The following is a 12,512-nucleotide window of genomic DNA, read 5'->3' on the forward strand; positions in this document are numbered from 1 at the left end:
TTTTTTCAATTTCTCCTGGAGGTCAGGAGAAAGAGGTCAGCCAAAATTCTCCCCCACACACCCAGCACCACATTTTTCCATACTTCAAATTATTTTAGCTGAAGGAATGTCACGTCCAGAGGCGAGTGATGTGGAATGCTTCTCTTTTAATGACTTTGCAGTAACTAAGAGCATGAACAATTTACATTTATATTGGTGTGGAATAATAAAAAGTGTTTAAAGGGTATGAATTGCTACAGATGATATTGGTCAGCAGGCAGCAGGATACTTTCAGAATTAATTATGGATATTTGCATGCTTTTATAGTTTTAATTTGATTTAACAATATACTTATTAAAGCACTGAAATGACATCTCTAAAGACACCTCAGAACTCAGCCACAAAAACATGCACTATACCAGAAATATTATTACTGGTTAACAGCAGACTTCGGTCACTGTTCCAAAAGAAGCTGAGGAAACATATGGGTGACCCTTCACCAGGCAATCCTTTGCTTTTAAACCAATTATTAGTTTCCTCAGGCAGCTTTTCCTGCCTGCTGGAACTCCTCTGTCCTTGGTACTAACACTCAAACACTCAGGAATGTGCACATTTTAAGACCACAGAAGGAGTTCCTTGAAATCTGACTTCCAGTAATCGCCCCCAGGCTACAGATCTGCGTGGCCTAGTTCTGTCACATGTGGTAGCATCAAGAATTTGCATCTTTGGCAACCTGGGGTAGCAAACTCATCACAGAACAAAATATATAATGAAGAGAAGATGGAATAAAATCGGTCTTGGCAAGACAAAATGAAATAGAAATCAGATTCGCAAAATATGAGGCAAAGTGAGTGTGAGGTACTCGGGAAAAAAAAGAGAGGAGAGAGTGTTTCTGAAAAGTCCAGTCTGAGGGTGTTTCTCAGTGGTCTGATGTAAAGCAGAGTATGTAATGTAAACTTATGTAATGTAATGGAAAATACAGCCATAAACACAGCCCTGAGCAAGTGATTAGTGGCAATGGTGACTGAACTCGGACAAAAATCGGAGCTGCTTTTCAAATGTCAGCAAATTGGGCACTGTCACACTAATGGGAGGCTCTGGAGACTTCCACCAACATCTGACCTCGTTCTCTTAACCCACAGTGACTTGAGACCTGCCTGTGCTAAAGCCTGAGCTGACAGCAATTGGAGCCCTGGAATAAAAGCAGGGCTGTGGAGCTCAATTATCCAGCAGCAGATCCCCGGTGAAATCAATGCGATTGTGTCACATGGGAATTTGGCTGGCAGCCCCTGGAGCCTGCACAGGAGAAACCCATCCCCTCAGCAGTGCCAGCTCAGGGGAAGGGGACAAGGAACAATGCAGACAATGAAGTGCCACTCTGTGCATGAGAAACGCTCACTGGATTCTCATTTCCCCTCTGCCACACTGGTTTTATCCCCAGTTAGTCCATGAGCAGCACTCCTGACCTATATGAGCACAGGACAAATTGGATCAGGCTCAGACATCCTCTGCAGAAAGAAATTGCTCTACTGTATCACTCAGGCAATGCCAAGCATGTGTATTATACATGTATTATATGTATATTTGATACCCTACATCAAAGAGAATTAATAACTGCTCATGCAAGCAGAAAAATTTCTTTCCCCAGGTGAAACCACTGGAGTTGGACACCAGAGACTCAGTTTTTATTTACAGTAAGCCCCCCTTATTTCTTAGTGATAGGATATTAAGATAGAGGATTATAGGATATACAGGGCATATATAACCCAGGCATATGCCCAGGTTCCCCAGAGAGGTTGTGGACTCTCCATCCATGGAAGGTTGGACAGGGCTTGGAGAAACCTGGTATAGTGGGAGGTGTCCCTGCCTGTGGGAGGAGGTGGAATGAGATGATCTAAAAGTCCCTTCCAACCCAAACCATTCTGGGATTCCAGGATTTACAATTCCTATTTACAAGAATAGCACTTTTCTTACATCAAGTGCAATGTATATACCCAGCAACACAGTTTAAGGGTTCTTGCACGTGTTCTGAGCAGCATAAATAATACAAAAGAGAGACAGGAGACAACCTGGAGAGCACTGTATTTATCCAGGATCAGTCCCCTTCTCTGATGGATGAGACTTTGCCCATTTGAATGATGACAGTGGGACCATCACCCAAATCTGGAGGGATCCAAACCAAACCAAAGCCTGTGTGTCCAAAATGACCTTCCCTCAGCAGGGGGATTTTGGGAGCACAGGTAGGACAGTGGCACTGAGCTCCCAGAGATGCCAGAGCCCAGGCACCACATCCAGGGATGGGGAAAACGTGGATAGACCCACTTCTGGCTGCTGGTAAACTATATTGGTAGTAAACTGTATTACTATTTGACCCCTCTCAAATCCCAATGTATTATTGCTAAGACAAACAAACAATATATGAAATAACAGCCTGAGAATGACAACAGAGCACAAATAATATTAATGCAGTTGAGAATGGCACTCTCTGGGTGCTGCAGTCCTTCCATCCCACCTGGAAGTGCAGCACTTGGAGTGCTGGATCCCTGTGATTGACTTGCTAACCTGTAAAGTGTGTGAGTCTACATCATAATTAACACTGGGCAGTGGAAATATAAACCCCCTGGCCTGTAAGATGGTATATCCTCCTATAAACACTTCACTTGGCCACCAAACTGGAAAAATAGATAGGACATTCATAGGGAGTGCTCTCCATGGGAAATGCCAGCTTTTTTTTTTTTTATTTTTTTTTCCTGGAAACTGTTTCCACTGCCAAAATATTTCAATAAGAAAAATGATCTGAGACCTTTCCCTTAATATGTATCCTGTTCTCATCTGACTTGTAGCCCACAGAGTGCAGCATTCACAGGGAGTCAGCCCTGAATTACTGTGCTACAAGCAGTGCAGGAGGGAAGTACAAGCCACAAGTAAAGGAAAAAATATGCATTACACTGGGGCTCACTAAGAGGAATGGGTTGACCACACATCACAAGCTACCTTTATATCTTTCTTGGCACAGACCTTTGTCACACAGCACAGAGAAACTATTTAGGAGGATTCAACATATCCAAAGGAGGTTGGCTTTCCAAAAGAACCAGGGAAAACAAAGAGCCCAGTGCAAAGTGGCCACTGAGCTGCTTTTGAAAGCCTGACAAACTGGCTTCTGAAAAGCTGAAATCATGCCTGGCCAGGAGGGCAGATAAACCACTAAGGTCTTGTGCTGAAGTGCACAGCACACACTCAAAGAGACCCTTTCCTGTCCAAAGAAAGGCTTTTCATCAACCCAAAGAGGCAGAAAACCACAGTCCCAAGAGTGCTCAGCTCCCAGCTGCCTCTTCTCACCTGCTCACTCTGCATCCTGGGCTTGAGATAAGCTCAAAACTCACTGAAAAACGCCTGTTTGCTTCCAGTTCTTTTGATTTCTTGGGAATGGAAAGTTACCTCCTTTCTTGGAAATAAATCTCTTTATAGTCCCTTTCCAGCAGGAGTTCTTTAATGGTGGAAATAACTCTTTAGCCGGTTCTGATGGGCACACAGGGAAACGGTCTCACAGTTTAATTTTCATGTATATTCAGAAGAATTTATATCCCTTTTTAGCTTTGTGCTGCCAGAATGGTGTAAAAGAACATCAATTTAAAGAAGAACCATGACAGTTTAGATTCATATTATGGTAAATATCTTCATTTGAAATATATCCTAATTACAAAATTAGCATTTGTAATTTTTCCAGTTTACGGATTTATCAAGTTCTGGTGCGTGTTGGGCACAGTTAAAGGGAAACCATTAAAGTGGAATTTCCCCAGGCTCTCCATTTCAGATCCCTGGGAGTACCCTGGCCAACATCTCTGCACACATATAGTCAATGCCACAGCCTGGCATGGGAAGAGCCAGCCCACTACAATAGACCTTTGTTGTGCCTGTGATTCAAGGAATTGTTTTGAAAATCTGTATTAAAGATTTCTGTCCTACCACCCCGCACTTTCGACTCAATTACTAAAAAGAATATGTTTTCTAAGCATGAAACAATATCATTTTTGTGGGGAGTTTGGAAAGGGAGCGTTTCTCTGAATTGAAGAAAGGTCCCTTTCTCTTGCCTGGTTTTGGGGGAAAGGGCTTTCTGTGTGAGTAATCTTTCTAAGTAGGAAGCAGAGCTCCCCCATTGCTAGGGAAGAATGGACCTCCAGTGGGCTAATATGTGATGGATGACTGAATGCAAACTTGGCAACCTTGTCCCCTGCTGCCCAAAGAATACAAAATGCCACGGGCTATTCGTGCCCCGGGACGCTCCAGTCGGAGGTTCTGAAAACTTGGCAGCATCCCACCTTGGTTTAATTGAAACTACAGACAATTAAGGATGCGAATCCGGAGAGATTCCTTGCGACAAGATCAGCTCAGGATGGATTTGTCTTGGGTGATTCGCTCATGCAGAAGCCAAACGAAATCAGAAATGGAGAGTTATTCCCATTGACTCCACGAGCTGAGCAGCAAAAGCTCACATTGGTTTGTCAGGGGTATGCTATATGTATTTATATTAACTAGTATTCTTTAAATTCTACACCTGGATATCTATAGGTAGGGGTGTTTTTTGCTGTTGTTCTGCCAGCAACAGGATAGACAGGATATAAGAGAGAGAGAAAAACGATACATAAAGAAATCCAGAAAACGTTATAGTGGGGCCATGTCTAGTTATAAGGGCATATGTATCGTTCATTCAGTGTTCAAAAGAGACATCAAGTTATCCAAACTTCCTTCTCCCAGTGCCCAAACTCTTTCTGCAGGATCAAGAGCCATCCCTTGTCAGGCAGGATCCCTCCCTGGCTCCTCCTCCCAGTCTGCCCGTTCCACGCCGCTCAGTTACATCAGCCACTGAGGGATTTCAGAAGGATTTCAGTAGCTGGAAGAATGCCCAGTTTCTAACTTTTCCCACATGTGGAAGGTATTTAACTTCAGCTCAGACTGGACAGAGGTTGGACACACGAGTGGACAGTGAGCACTGAGTGAGGGGAGGTTTCACACTTGGACAAACCCCAGAGCTCGGCGGAAACTGCGACGGCTCAAAATTGTCTCTTGAGGTTGTTCATTCTTCTGCTTCTTCCTTCTTTTTTCTCTCCACTGTAAAGAACTTTTTTTGAACAGCTAATAATAGCAATTGTAAGCTCTCTGTGGCAGAGAGCATCACTTATTATGTCTAAACTTCTTCTACTACAACTAAGCCCTAAAATGCCACAGCAATAGTTACATCAGCATCTCAAAAGCCCTGCACAAACCAACCAAAGCCATGGACAGCAAGGCCACCTTGATATCAAGCAGTTTAATTAATTAAATTGCATATTCATTCATAAGTAATCTGTACACATGCCTTGTTTGTCAGCTCCTGAGCTCAAGTTATGAGGTTTCCTGTCCAGAGCTCATTAGTAACTAGTCCTACAATTGAACTACTTTTGCAATTTCTGAGCCTGGGTGAGGATCAAACACTTACTCAACTTAATTCCCTCTGATTGCTGTTTTCCTTAGTTTCGTGCTTCAGCAACAATGATTCTTCTGCAAAATTACATCAGCAAATTCCTTAAAGCAACCAAGGGGAGCTATTACATTTTACAGTAGTTTCAGACTCCTGTAGTTTATAACCACAGGGTTTGGTACAGAGATCAGTCTTTGAGAAGGGTGTGCTAAACTCACCCCAGAAATTAAGTCTGAGAAAGTGCCTGTTGGTAAATCAGAGCCCAGTTTTAAAGCCCTATATCTCAAACTGCCACTGTTCAAAACAAATCCCTTTTTATTACTGGAAAGCTGAGATTTCTAACTTTCCAGTGATGTAAATCAGCCATTCCTAAGCCTCGAGTTTTATGAGCCACTGGACCTTAAAAGTGTCAATGGCCCCTCAGCTCAGCAGACTGGGATGGCACCTGTCCAAGGACAAATATATCAACCCACAGGCTTCAAATTAGAGTCTTTTTTTCAACCAATCTGAATTTCTTGTGTTTCAATATATGTCCCAGAGTTAGGACAGGTGACAATGAAGCAGACACCACCCATCTCCATTTAGGCTTATTTCCAAATTCAGTGTTCAAGCACAGACACCAGGGTTCCCCAGTGGAAATAACCAACTGAATGGAAGCTGTTTCTCCCTTATAGGACATCCATTTACAGCAGACACCCCTCATACAGCCCAGTACCATTAAATGCCTTTTAGCACCACTCAAGCCTCAGCACACAAAGCTGGATGGACAGAGGTACCTTTGTGTTATACCAGGAAAATAGCACAGAACTGCCCAAGCAGGTCTAGTTTTTCAAATTATTTTACCAGCAGGGAGGAAAGGGTTAAAATTCTGGGTTCAAACATCACTGTTTCACTGCACATTTGCATTTTGGTTCTGCTTCCCTCTTGAAAAGGATGAAAAAGACCCGAGAAGAACAGACTCTGCCATTTAATCTCATTTTCTTATCAAAAAGTGAAACAATACTCAAGAACAAACTTTGACAGTCTCTTTATAGCAAGTCAGAACATCTTGATACATGAATAGACTTTGGCTTTTTTTAGATGCTTTATGAAAAGAAGTAATATGAAAAATAAGCCAGCTGAGCTGAATGTCAAACACCTTTAGAAATGCTGTTATGGCAACACGATAGTTAAGTTTAAGTGAACGCTGAGGAGAAATGCTAATGATAAAAAAAGAGAATAGATTTCCATTAACAAAAAGTCTCCAGCTAAGTTTTAGCTGGAGCCTAAAGTCTCCAGCTAAGCACGCTTAGGGATATTCCCAGCAAGTTTGAGCATCTTTAGGCATCATTATTTCAACAAGAGATTTGGGTCTGGTTGGTTCTCTCTCTCTATGACCACCATGTACCTGGAAGAGATTTTTTTAGCAGAATTTCTGCTTCCTCTCCAGCTGAGACATGACATTCTCATCTGCAGGCTGGGGGCTTTTCAGCAGATCCCTTTGGCTCTTCCACAGCTTTGGAAACGCTGATAGAGTAACTGTAGTTAGAGGATTAAGGACTGGAACTTGCAAAGAATTTTCTCTGGGCTGAAAGGAGCCAGAGGATAAAATTAATGAGGAAAAAATATGGGAAAATATTGCCAATTTTGCTGTTTAAGGATAGTGAGTGTGACAGGTCAGTGAGGGGGACAGGCAGTGCCTCTCATTCTGCCCCTTCCCTGCTGCTGTCCCTGCCCAGCTCAGGTGAACATCCTTGCCTGGGTACCTGGGCACAGGTGCAGCACCTGCACTGGGAACACCCTGATAACTCTTCCAGCCCCTCTCCAAATTCACTCCCAGAGAAGGTGAACTGCCCACAGCCCAATTCTCTTCCTTTGGCTAAACAATGTCATTTGATAAAATCCATTTGATTGGATTTGCTCCTGAGCTCTCTGCAGCAGTAAGGAACACCCCAAAAGACACCACAACACATTTCTGCAAGAGTTCCAAGGATTCAAAGGGCTGTCACTGGTCCCAGCTCATTCTCAGACCACAGCACCCTTAAAACTGTGCAAACTGCTCTAGTGGAAGGTGTCCCTGCCCCTGGCAGGGAGTTGGAGCTGGGTGAACTGTAAGGTCCCTTCCGACACAAACCATTCTATGATTCTATGATTTCACAAGTCATAGAGAAAAGCCTTTAAAATCAAGTCTCACAAATCAAGAGAAACATCTTTAAAAGGCAAAAGCACAACCCCAGCACAAAAAGACTAACCCCACGTATAACATTAATCAGGAAGTGTGTAAAATGAATGCCCAGTGTGATTAAAAAAAAAAATAAACTGGGAGAGAAAACCAAACACAACAGCTGGACAATATGGCTTTTACCCAGTCTATAGAATCACATCCACCTCACTGGTTTATAATATTTTATGAAGAAAAATTTGATAAGTATCTTTATTATGCTTTTTAATTTTACAGTGTCTCCACTGGCCAAGAGGACACGTCACCATCATTTCAATGTGAACTTATCACTCTCCTCCACAGCACGACAGAGACTTCACAGAAGTTTAGAATAACTGCCAAAAACTCTCTCTCCTGGTAGCCAGGAGAGGAAATCAGGCAGGGAAAACTCTGCAAAGGTGATGTAACACAAAGTCTTCGGTAAGTGGGCTTAACTGCTAAACGAATCTAAGTGTGCTCACCTTCTCCCAGTCAGTTCTCCTTTTTAAGCCAATTTGAGCCTGAGCAGTAAGTGCAGACCCAGTCATGCAGAAAATCTCAGAGCACCAGGGAGCAAGTAGCCAAGACATAAAGTAAGGGTCTGTTTTTCCACGATGATGGGGAATTTCACCCTCCTGCTCCCAGAACCCACCCGTTAAAGTACCGGCAATGAGGTACCACCTGAATCTTCCTTTGTCTTTTGCTGCCCGCCGCAGACTGATGTTACCGGAGTTTTAAAAGGAACTGGAGCCCCGCGGGGGGTGGGGAGGAAGGTGACAAAGGCTCCGGTGAAAAGGAGTGTGCAGAGAGTAAATTAACACAGAGAAGGGCCCGACTCTCACCCAGTCACAAAGAGCTCAGCAAGAAGAGTTAGCTGGGAGGGTGAAGAGCCTGCACGTGGGTTTCGTCTGGTTCATGAAGTGAGGATGGGGGAGATATTTCTATTACTCCAGCAGCCAAGAGGAAACCCAAAATCTGCTTTTCTACCCTTCCTGTCAATTAAGTTTCCGCCTGTATTTCTGTGGATGTCCAGCACTGAACTAACTCCTGCTCCATTCATTCATTGGATCAGAGCGGGACATTTCTGACATTATTACACCGGACAATAAAGACAAACTCAAAGCCAGGCGTGCTCCCCTTCCCAACCACTCCCTGATAAGATCCGATGGGAGTCATCACAGAACACTGGGTCACTGGGGGGAAGAGCTCCTGAATATTTTTTATTATTATTATTTTATTCAGGAAGGAAGCAGACTTACCTTGCAGCCTCTGCCAGAGCTTAGATCCCGCTGGGAGCAGTCTCCATGAAATAAATAAGATGTTCAGTCAGCTGCCGGCTCCCGACTCCGTTGCCGTCCTGTCAAAACTCAGCGAAGTTGCGTCGCCTGATGCCGCGGGTGAGCGTGTGAACCACGGAGAGCTTTGACAGCAAGGCAAACTGGTCACATCAGCCCGATTTCTGCCGGGTTTATATAGCTGAGCTGCAAATCCTGATCCTTGGCTCGTTCCACTGTAATAGGACGCCTGAAGGCTTTTTTTTTTTTTTTTTCCTCCCCCCTCAGTGTTGCTTTAAAGGAACAGCCTCTCGCTTTGGCTTTGCTTGTGAAAGACGCACACGCACCCTCCCAGACACACGCTGTCATACACAGCACACACACACACACACAAAAAGAATTTGCATGCAATTTATGGCTAAAGAAGGAAACCCCTGAGCCAGTCAAAGAGAGAGGCAGCTCGGGGCAAGTGACTCAGAAAGCAGAATATTTTCCTTACAGCATCAGCAGAGCACGTTAGCGGGAGTTTTAATCCCCCTCATCCCCATTATTTTAACGTTGTGAAATAGTAGCAAACTTACATCAAATCGGGGGAATCACAGGCAGGGCTGAAATTCTAGTAACTCCTACACACAAATTAATGTGTTACATTTCGTGTGCGGGTTTTGGTTAAGTTAGTGTAAATTGACCCCACTCCACTGGAATCAGCTGAAAAATTCAGATTTAAACAAACACAAGATCTGGTATATTCCCATCTTTTCAAGTCTGTGATCTCGTTTGCATCCTTTTTCACTCCGTAGGAAGAAGAGTGGAGAAATCAAGAGAAATCTCTGGTGAGCAGAGTTGTAGCCTGAGCCTTTATAAAAAAAAAAGAAAAAAAGAAAAAGGAGAGATAAAAGCCTGAAGGGAACACACAGGAGGGATTCCCTTTCTTCTCAGATCTGATAAAAAAAGAGATTACTTGGCTGTCTGCGTGTAAAGATAACCCAACACTTTTGTGAGGCTCCTGGTTTCCCTGCTCCCCATCCCGGAGCTATCAGTGACACACAGAGAGCTCAGCTGGGACCTTGGCAGGGCTCTTTGTTGTCTCTGACTACCCTTGAACCTCAGGCTTGTGGCAAAAAGAAAAGATCACAGTTAAAGTGTTCTCATTAACAAGGGTTTCCCTCCTACCTGACACTAAAAACCTGCCTCTCCCTTGCCTACACCCCACTGGTGGGTTTCCTTTGAGGTTTTTTAGTTGTGGGGTGGGTGGCACAGGGGGAGAGAGGAAGAGTAATCGTTAACTTTCAGGTCTATCTTCTAGATAAAGGATGGAATTGCTCTTGGTTTGGATGATTTAGAAAGCCAGGGGTCCTGGGGTCCTTCTCAGGAGCAAAGATGTTCATAAGGATAAAAACTGATTGCCTGGGCCTTTGGGATCATTCATTCTGGATGAATCTCCTCTCAGCTGGCCTTTCCGAGGCTCCAGGGACTCACACACCACTTTATGAGGGAATGGCACAAAACTGTGTCAGGGCAGGGTCAGGTTGGATCTCAGGAAAAGGTTCTTCCCCCAGAGGGTGGTTGGCACAGCCCCAAGGCTGCCAGAGCTCCAGGAGCATTTGGACAACACTTCTGGGATTGTTGGGATGTCCTGGGCAGGATCAGGAATTGGATTTGATGATCTTTGTGCATCCCTCCCAGCTCAGGATATTCTCTGATTCTGTGGTTCAGGATTTTTCCCTTTTTGCTGCTTCACAAGCACAGCTCTATCAGGAAGGTTCGGCCCATCCTACACATTCAGAAAAGGATGGGGGGAATTCCTGGCCCTGAAATTCTGACTCACTGTTTCAGAATCACTTTTTTTGGAGACCATAAAATGTAGGGATCTTGTGCCCACTGAACTCCTCCAATTTCTGTTTGCTGTGGCTTTCATTTATAACACTGACCCCATGTGTGTATTCTCTTATGTCCAGCAGTATCTCTGAGCTCACACCAAGCTCCCTCCCTCAGCACATGGCACAGATTTCAGTTATTTCCAAATAGGAGCACTCCAATTTCTGTGTTCATTTTTTTGCCCTGCTGTGTTTCATAACATTCATGCCCTGAGAGAAGAAATGAGCCTGTGTTGGAGAGAGGGTCAGAAATGTTTCCTTATTCCTGGTAAAGGCTTTGGACCCTCTTGGATTGCTGATTTCTTACAGGGACGTCTTGTTCCCGACATCTCCACCGCTCTCACGTGTAATGGGATTATGGAATGGAGTCATGAGTAAGTCTTCAAATTTTTGTGTGTAATTCTCAGAATATTCTCCAGCTGGTCCTGTTTTCCCTCTGCCCCAGTTCTGTAGTGCTGTGAAACAACCCCTGGATGGTTTGATCCCACACGGACCATTCAATGAAGAGCTGGACTCGATGATCCTTGTGGGTCTCTTCCAACTCAGAATGTTCTGTGATTTAGGGATGATTTAAAATTCAATTAAATATGTACTCGAGACCCAAACCTGCACATGAGATGTAACACAACTTTTCCAATAAAAGCAGAATGGGACTCGGGAAAAGGCAGTTCCTCATCCTGTAGTTCTTTCACAAACAATTGCCAAACACTGAATTTCATTGTCCACACAGATGAATCTACACAAAACACGAGTGACACTGTGGAGAGCAACCTGTGGGGTTTATTTTGGGAGCATTTGCTAACACCAGCTTTTCTGCCAAATCTTTCCTGCCAGCAGTTGCTGAATCGAAATTTAAACTAATTTTTTTCTCCAATAATTCTCCACCCACTTACCTGCCTTAAAAAAAAGAAAACATGCCATAGGAGATTCAGGTAAGAGTTCAGGCCTGTTCTTGTTTTTCCTTTTGGGGCTCACCCATCCTTAATCATTGTCTGTTGCAAACATTGAACCATACACTGAGTCAGAAGCAAATGAAATGACATGAAAGAACAGGGAAAATGTATTTTAATCAGACAGATGGCTTCAGGTTGTGATCTCTAACAAGCAGGACCAGAACTGGATTCTGTGCCCTGTGGTGCTCTCTTTCATTAGATAAATGTGGATAGCAATTGATTTTTTTTTTTTTTAAATGAAAGGAACAGGGGAAAATTGAACACTGAGCTTCATATGCTGGAGTTTATTGCTTTGGCTTTATGGGCTTGCAAGCCACTGTAAGAGATGAAATTTAGAGATGTACAGAAGATCAGAGCAGATAAATAATTTAAGGAATATATTGATATTTATGAAAGCCCAAAAGAGACCAACTAAATAAATATTATTAAATATTAACTAAACATTATTGAAATGCAAAAATATGCTGATTATTACAAAATCATTACAACACAGGTAATTAGACTTAGTTCCAATTTAATACCTTTGCTGGTTCACCCAGTCCTAGGAGTAATCTCCTTTGAAGCAGAATATTTGAGAGTGAAAGCTGCCCTGAATGTGAATTAACACTGTTAGTGGAGCCTGAGGAGTCTCTTGCCATGCACAGAGTGCAGCCAATTTTGATAAGCAGCAGATGGGAATGCAGGGAGCCACTGGAATTCAACATCTGAAACAGAAATACTGCTCTGGAGCAGGGAAACACGTACCTGACTTGGACAATTTTAGCAGTTTTCACAGGGCTGATCCTTAAGGAG

At 43.5% G+C, this 12,512-nt stretch overlaps 1 protein-coding gene across 1 annotated transcript in view; it reads right to left on the reverse strand.

Moving 5' to 3' along the window:
- The window catches only part of TNC (tenascin C), a 68,513-nt gene extending 60,342 nt beyond the window's left edge, over positions 1 to 8,171 (reverse strand). The window contains 1 exon segment of the mRNA XM_050319755.1: positions 8,099 to 8,171. The gene's annotated coding sequence lies outside the window, so the exon portion shown is untranslated.
- Positions 8,172 to 12,512: the final 4,341 nt, after the last annotated feature.

The sequence above is a fragment of the Myiozetetes cayanensis genome, unplaced genomic scaffold, assembly GCF_022539395.1.
Source record: "Myiozetetes cayanensis isolate MyiCay16 unplaced genomic scaffold, myiCay2020 scf23, whole genome shotgun sequence".
Taxonomy (NCBI): domain Eukaryota; kingdom Metazoa; phylum Chordata; class Aves; order Passeriformes; family Tyrannidae; genus Myiozetetes; species Myiozetetes cayanensis.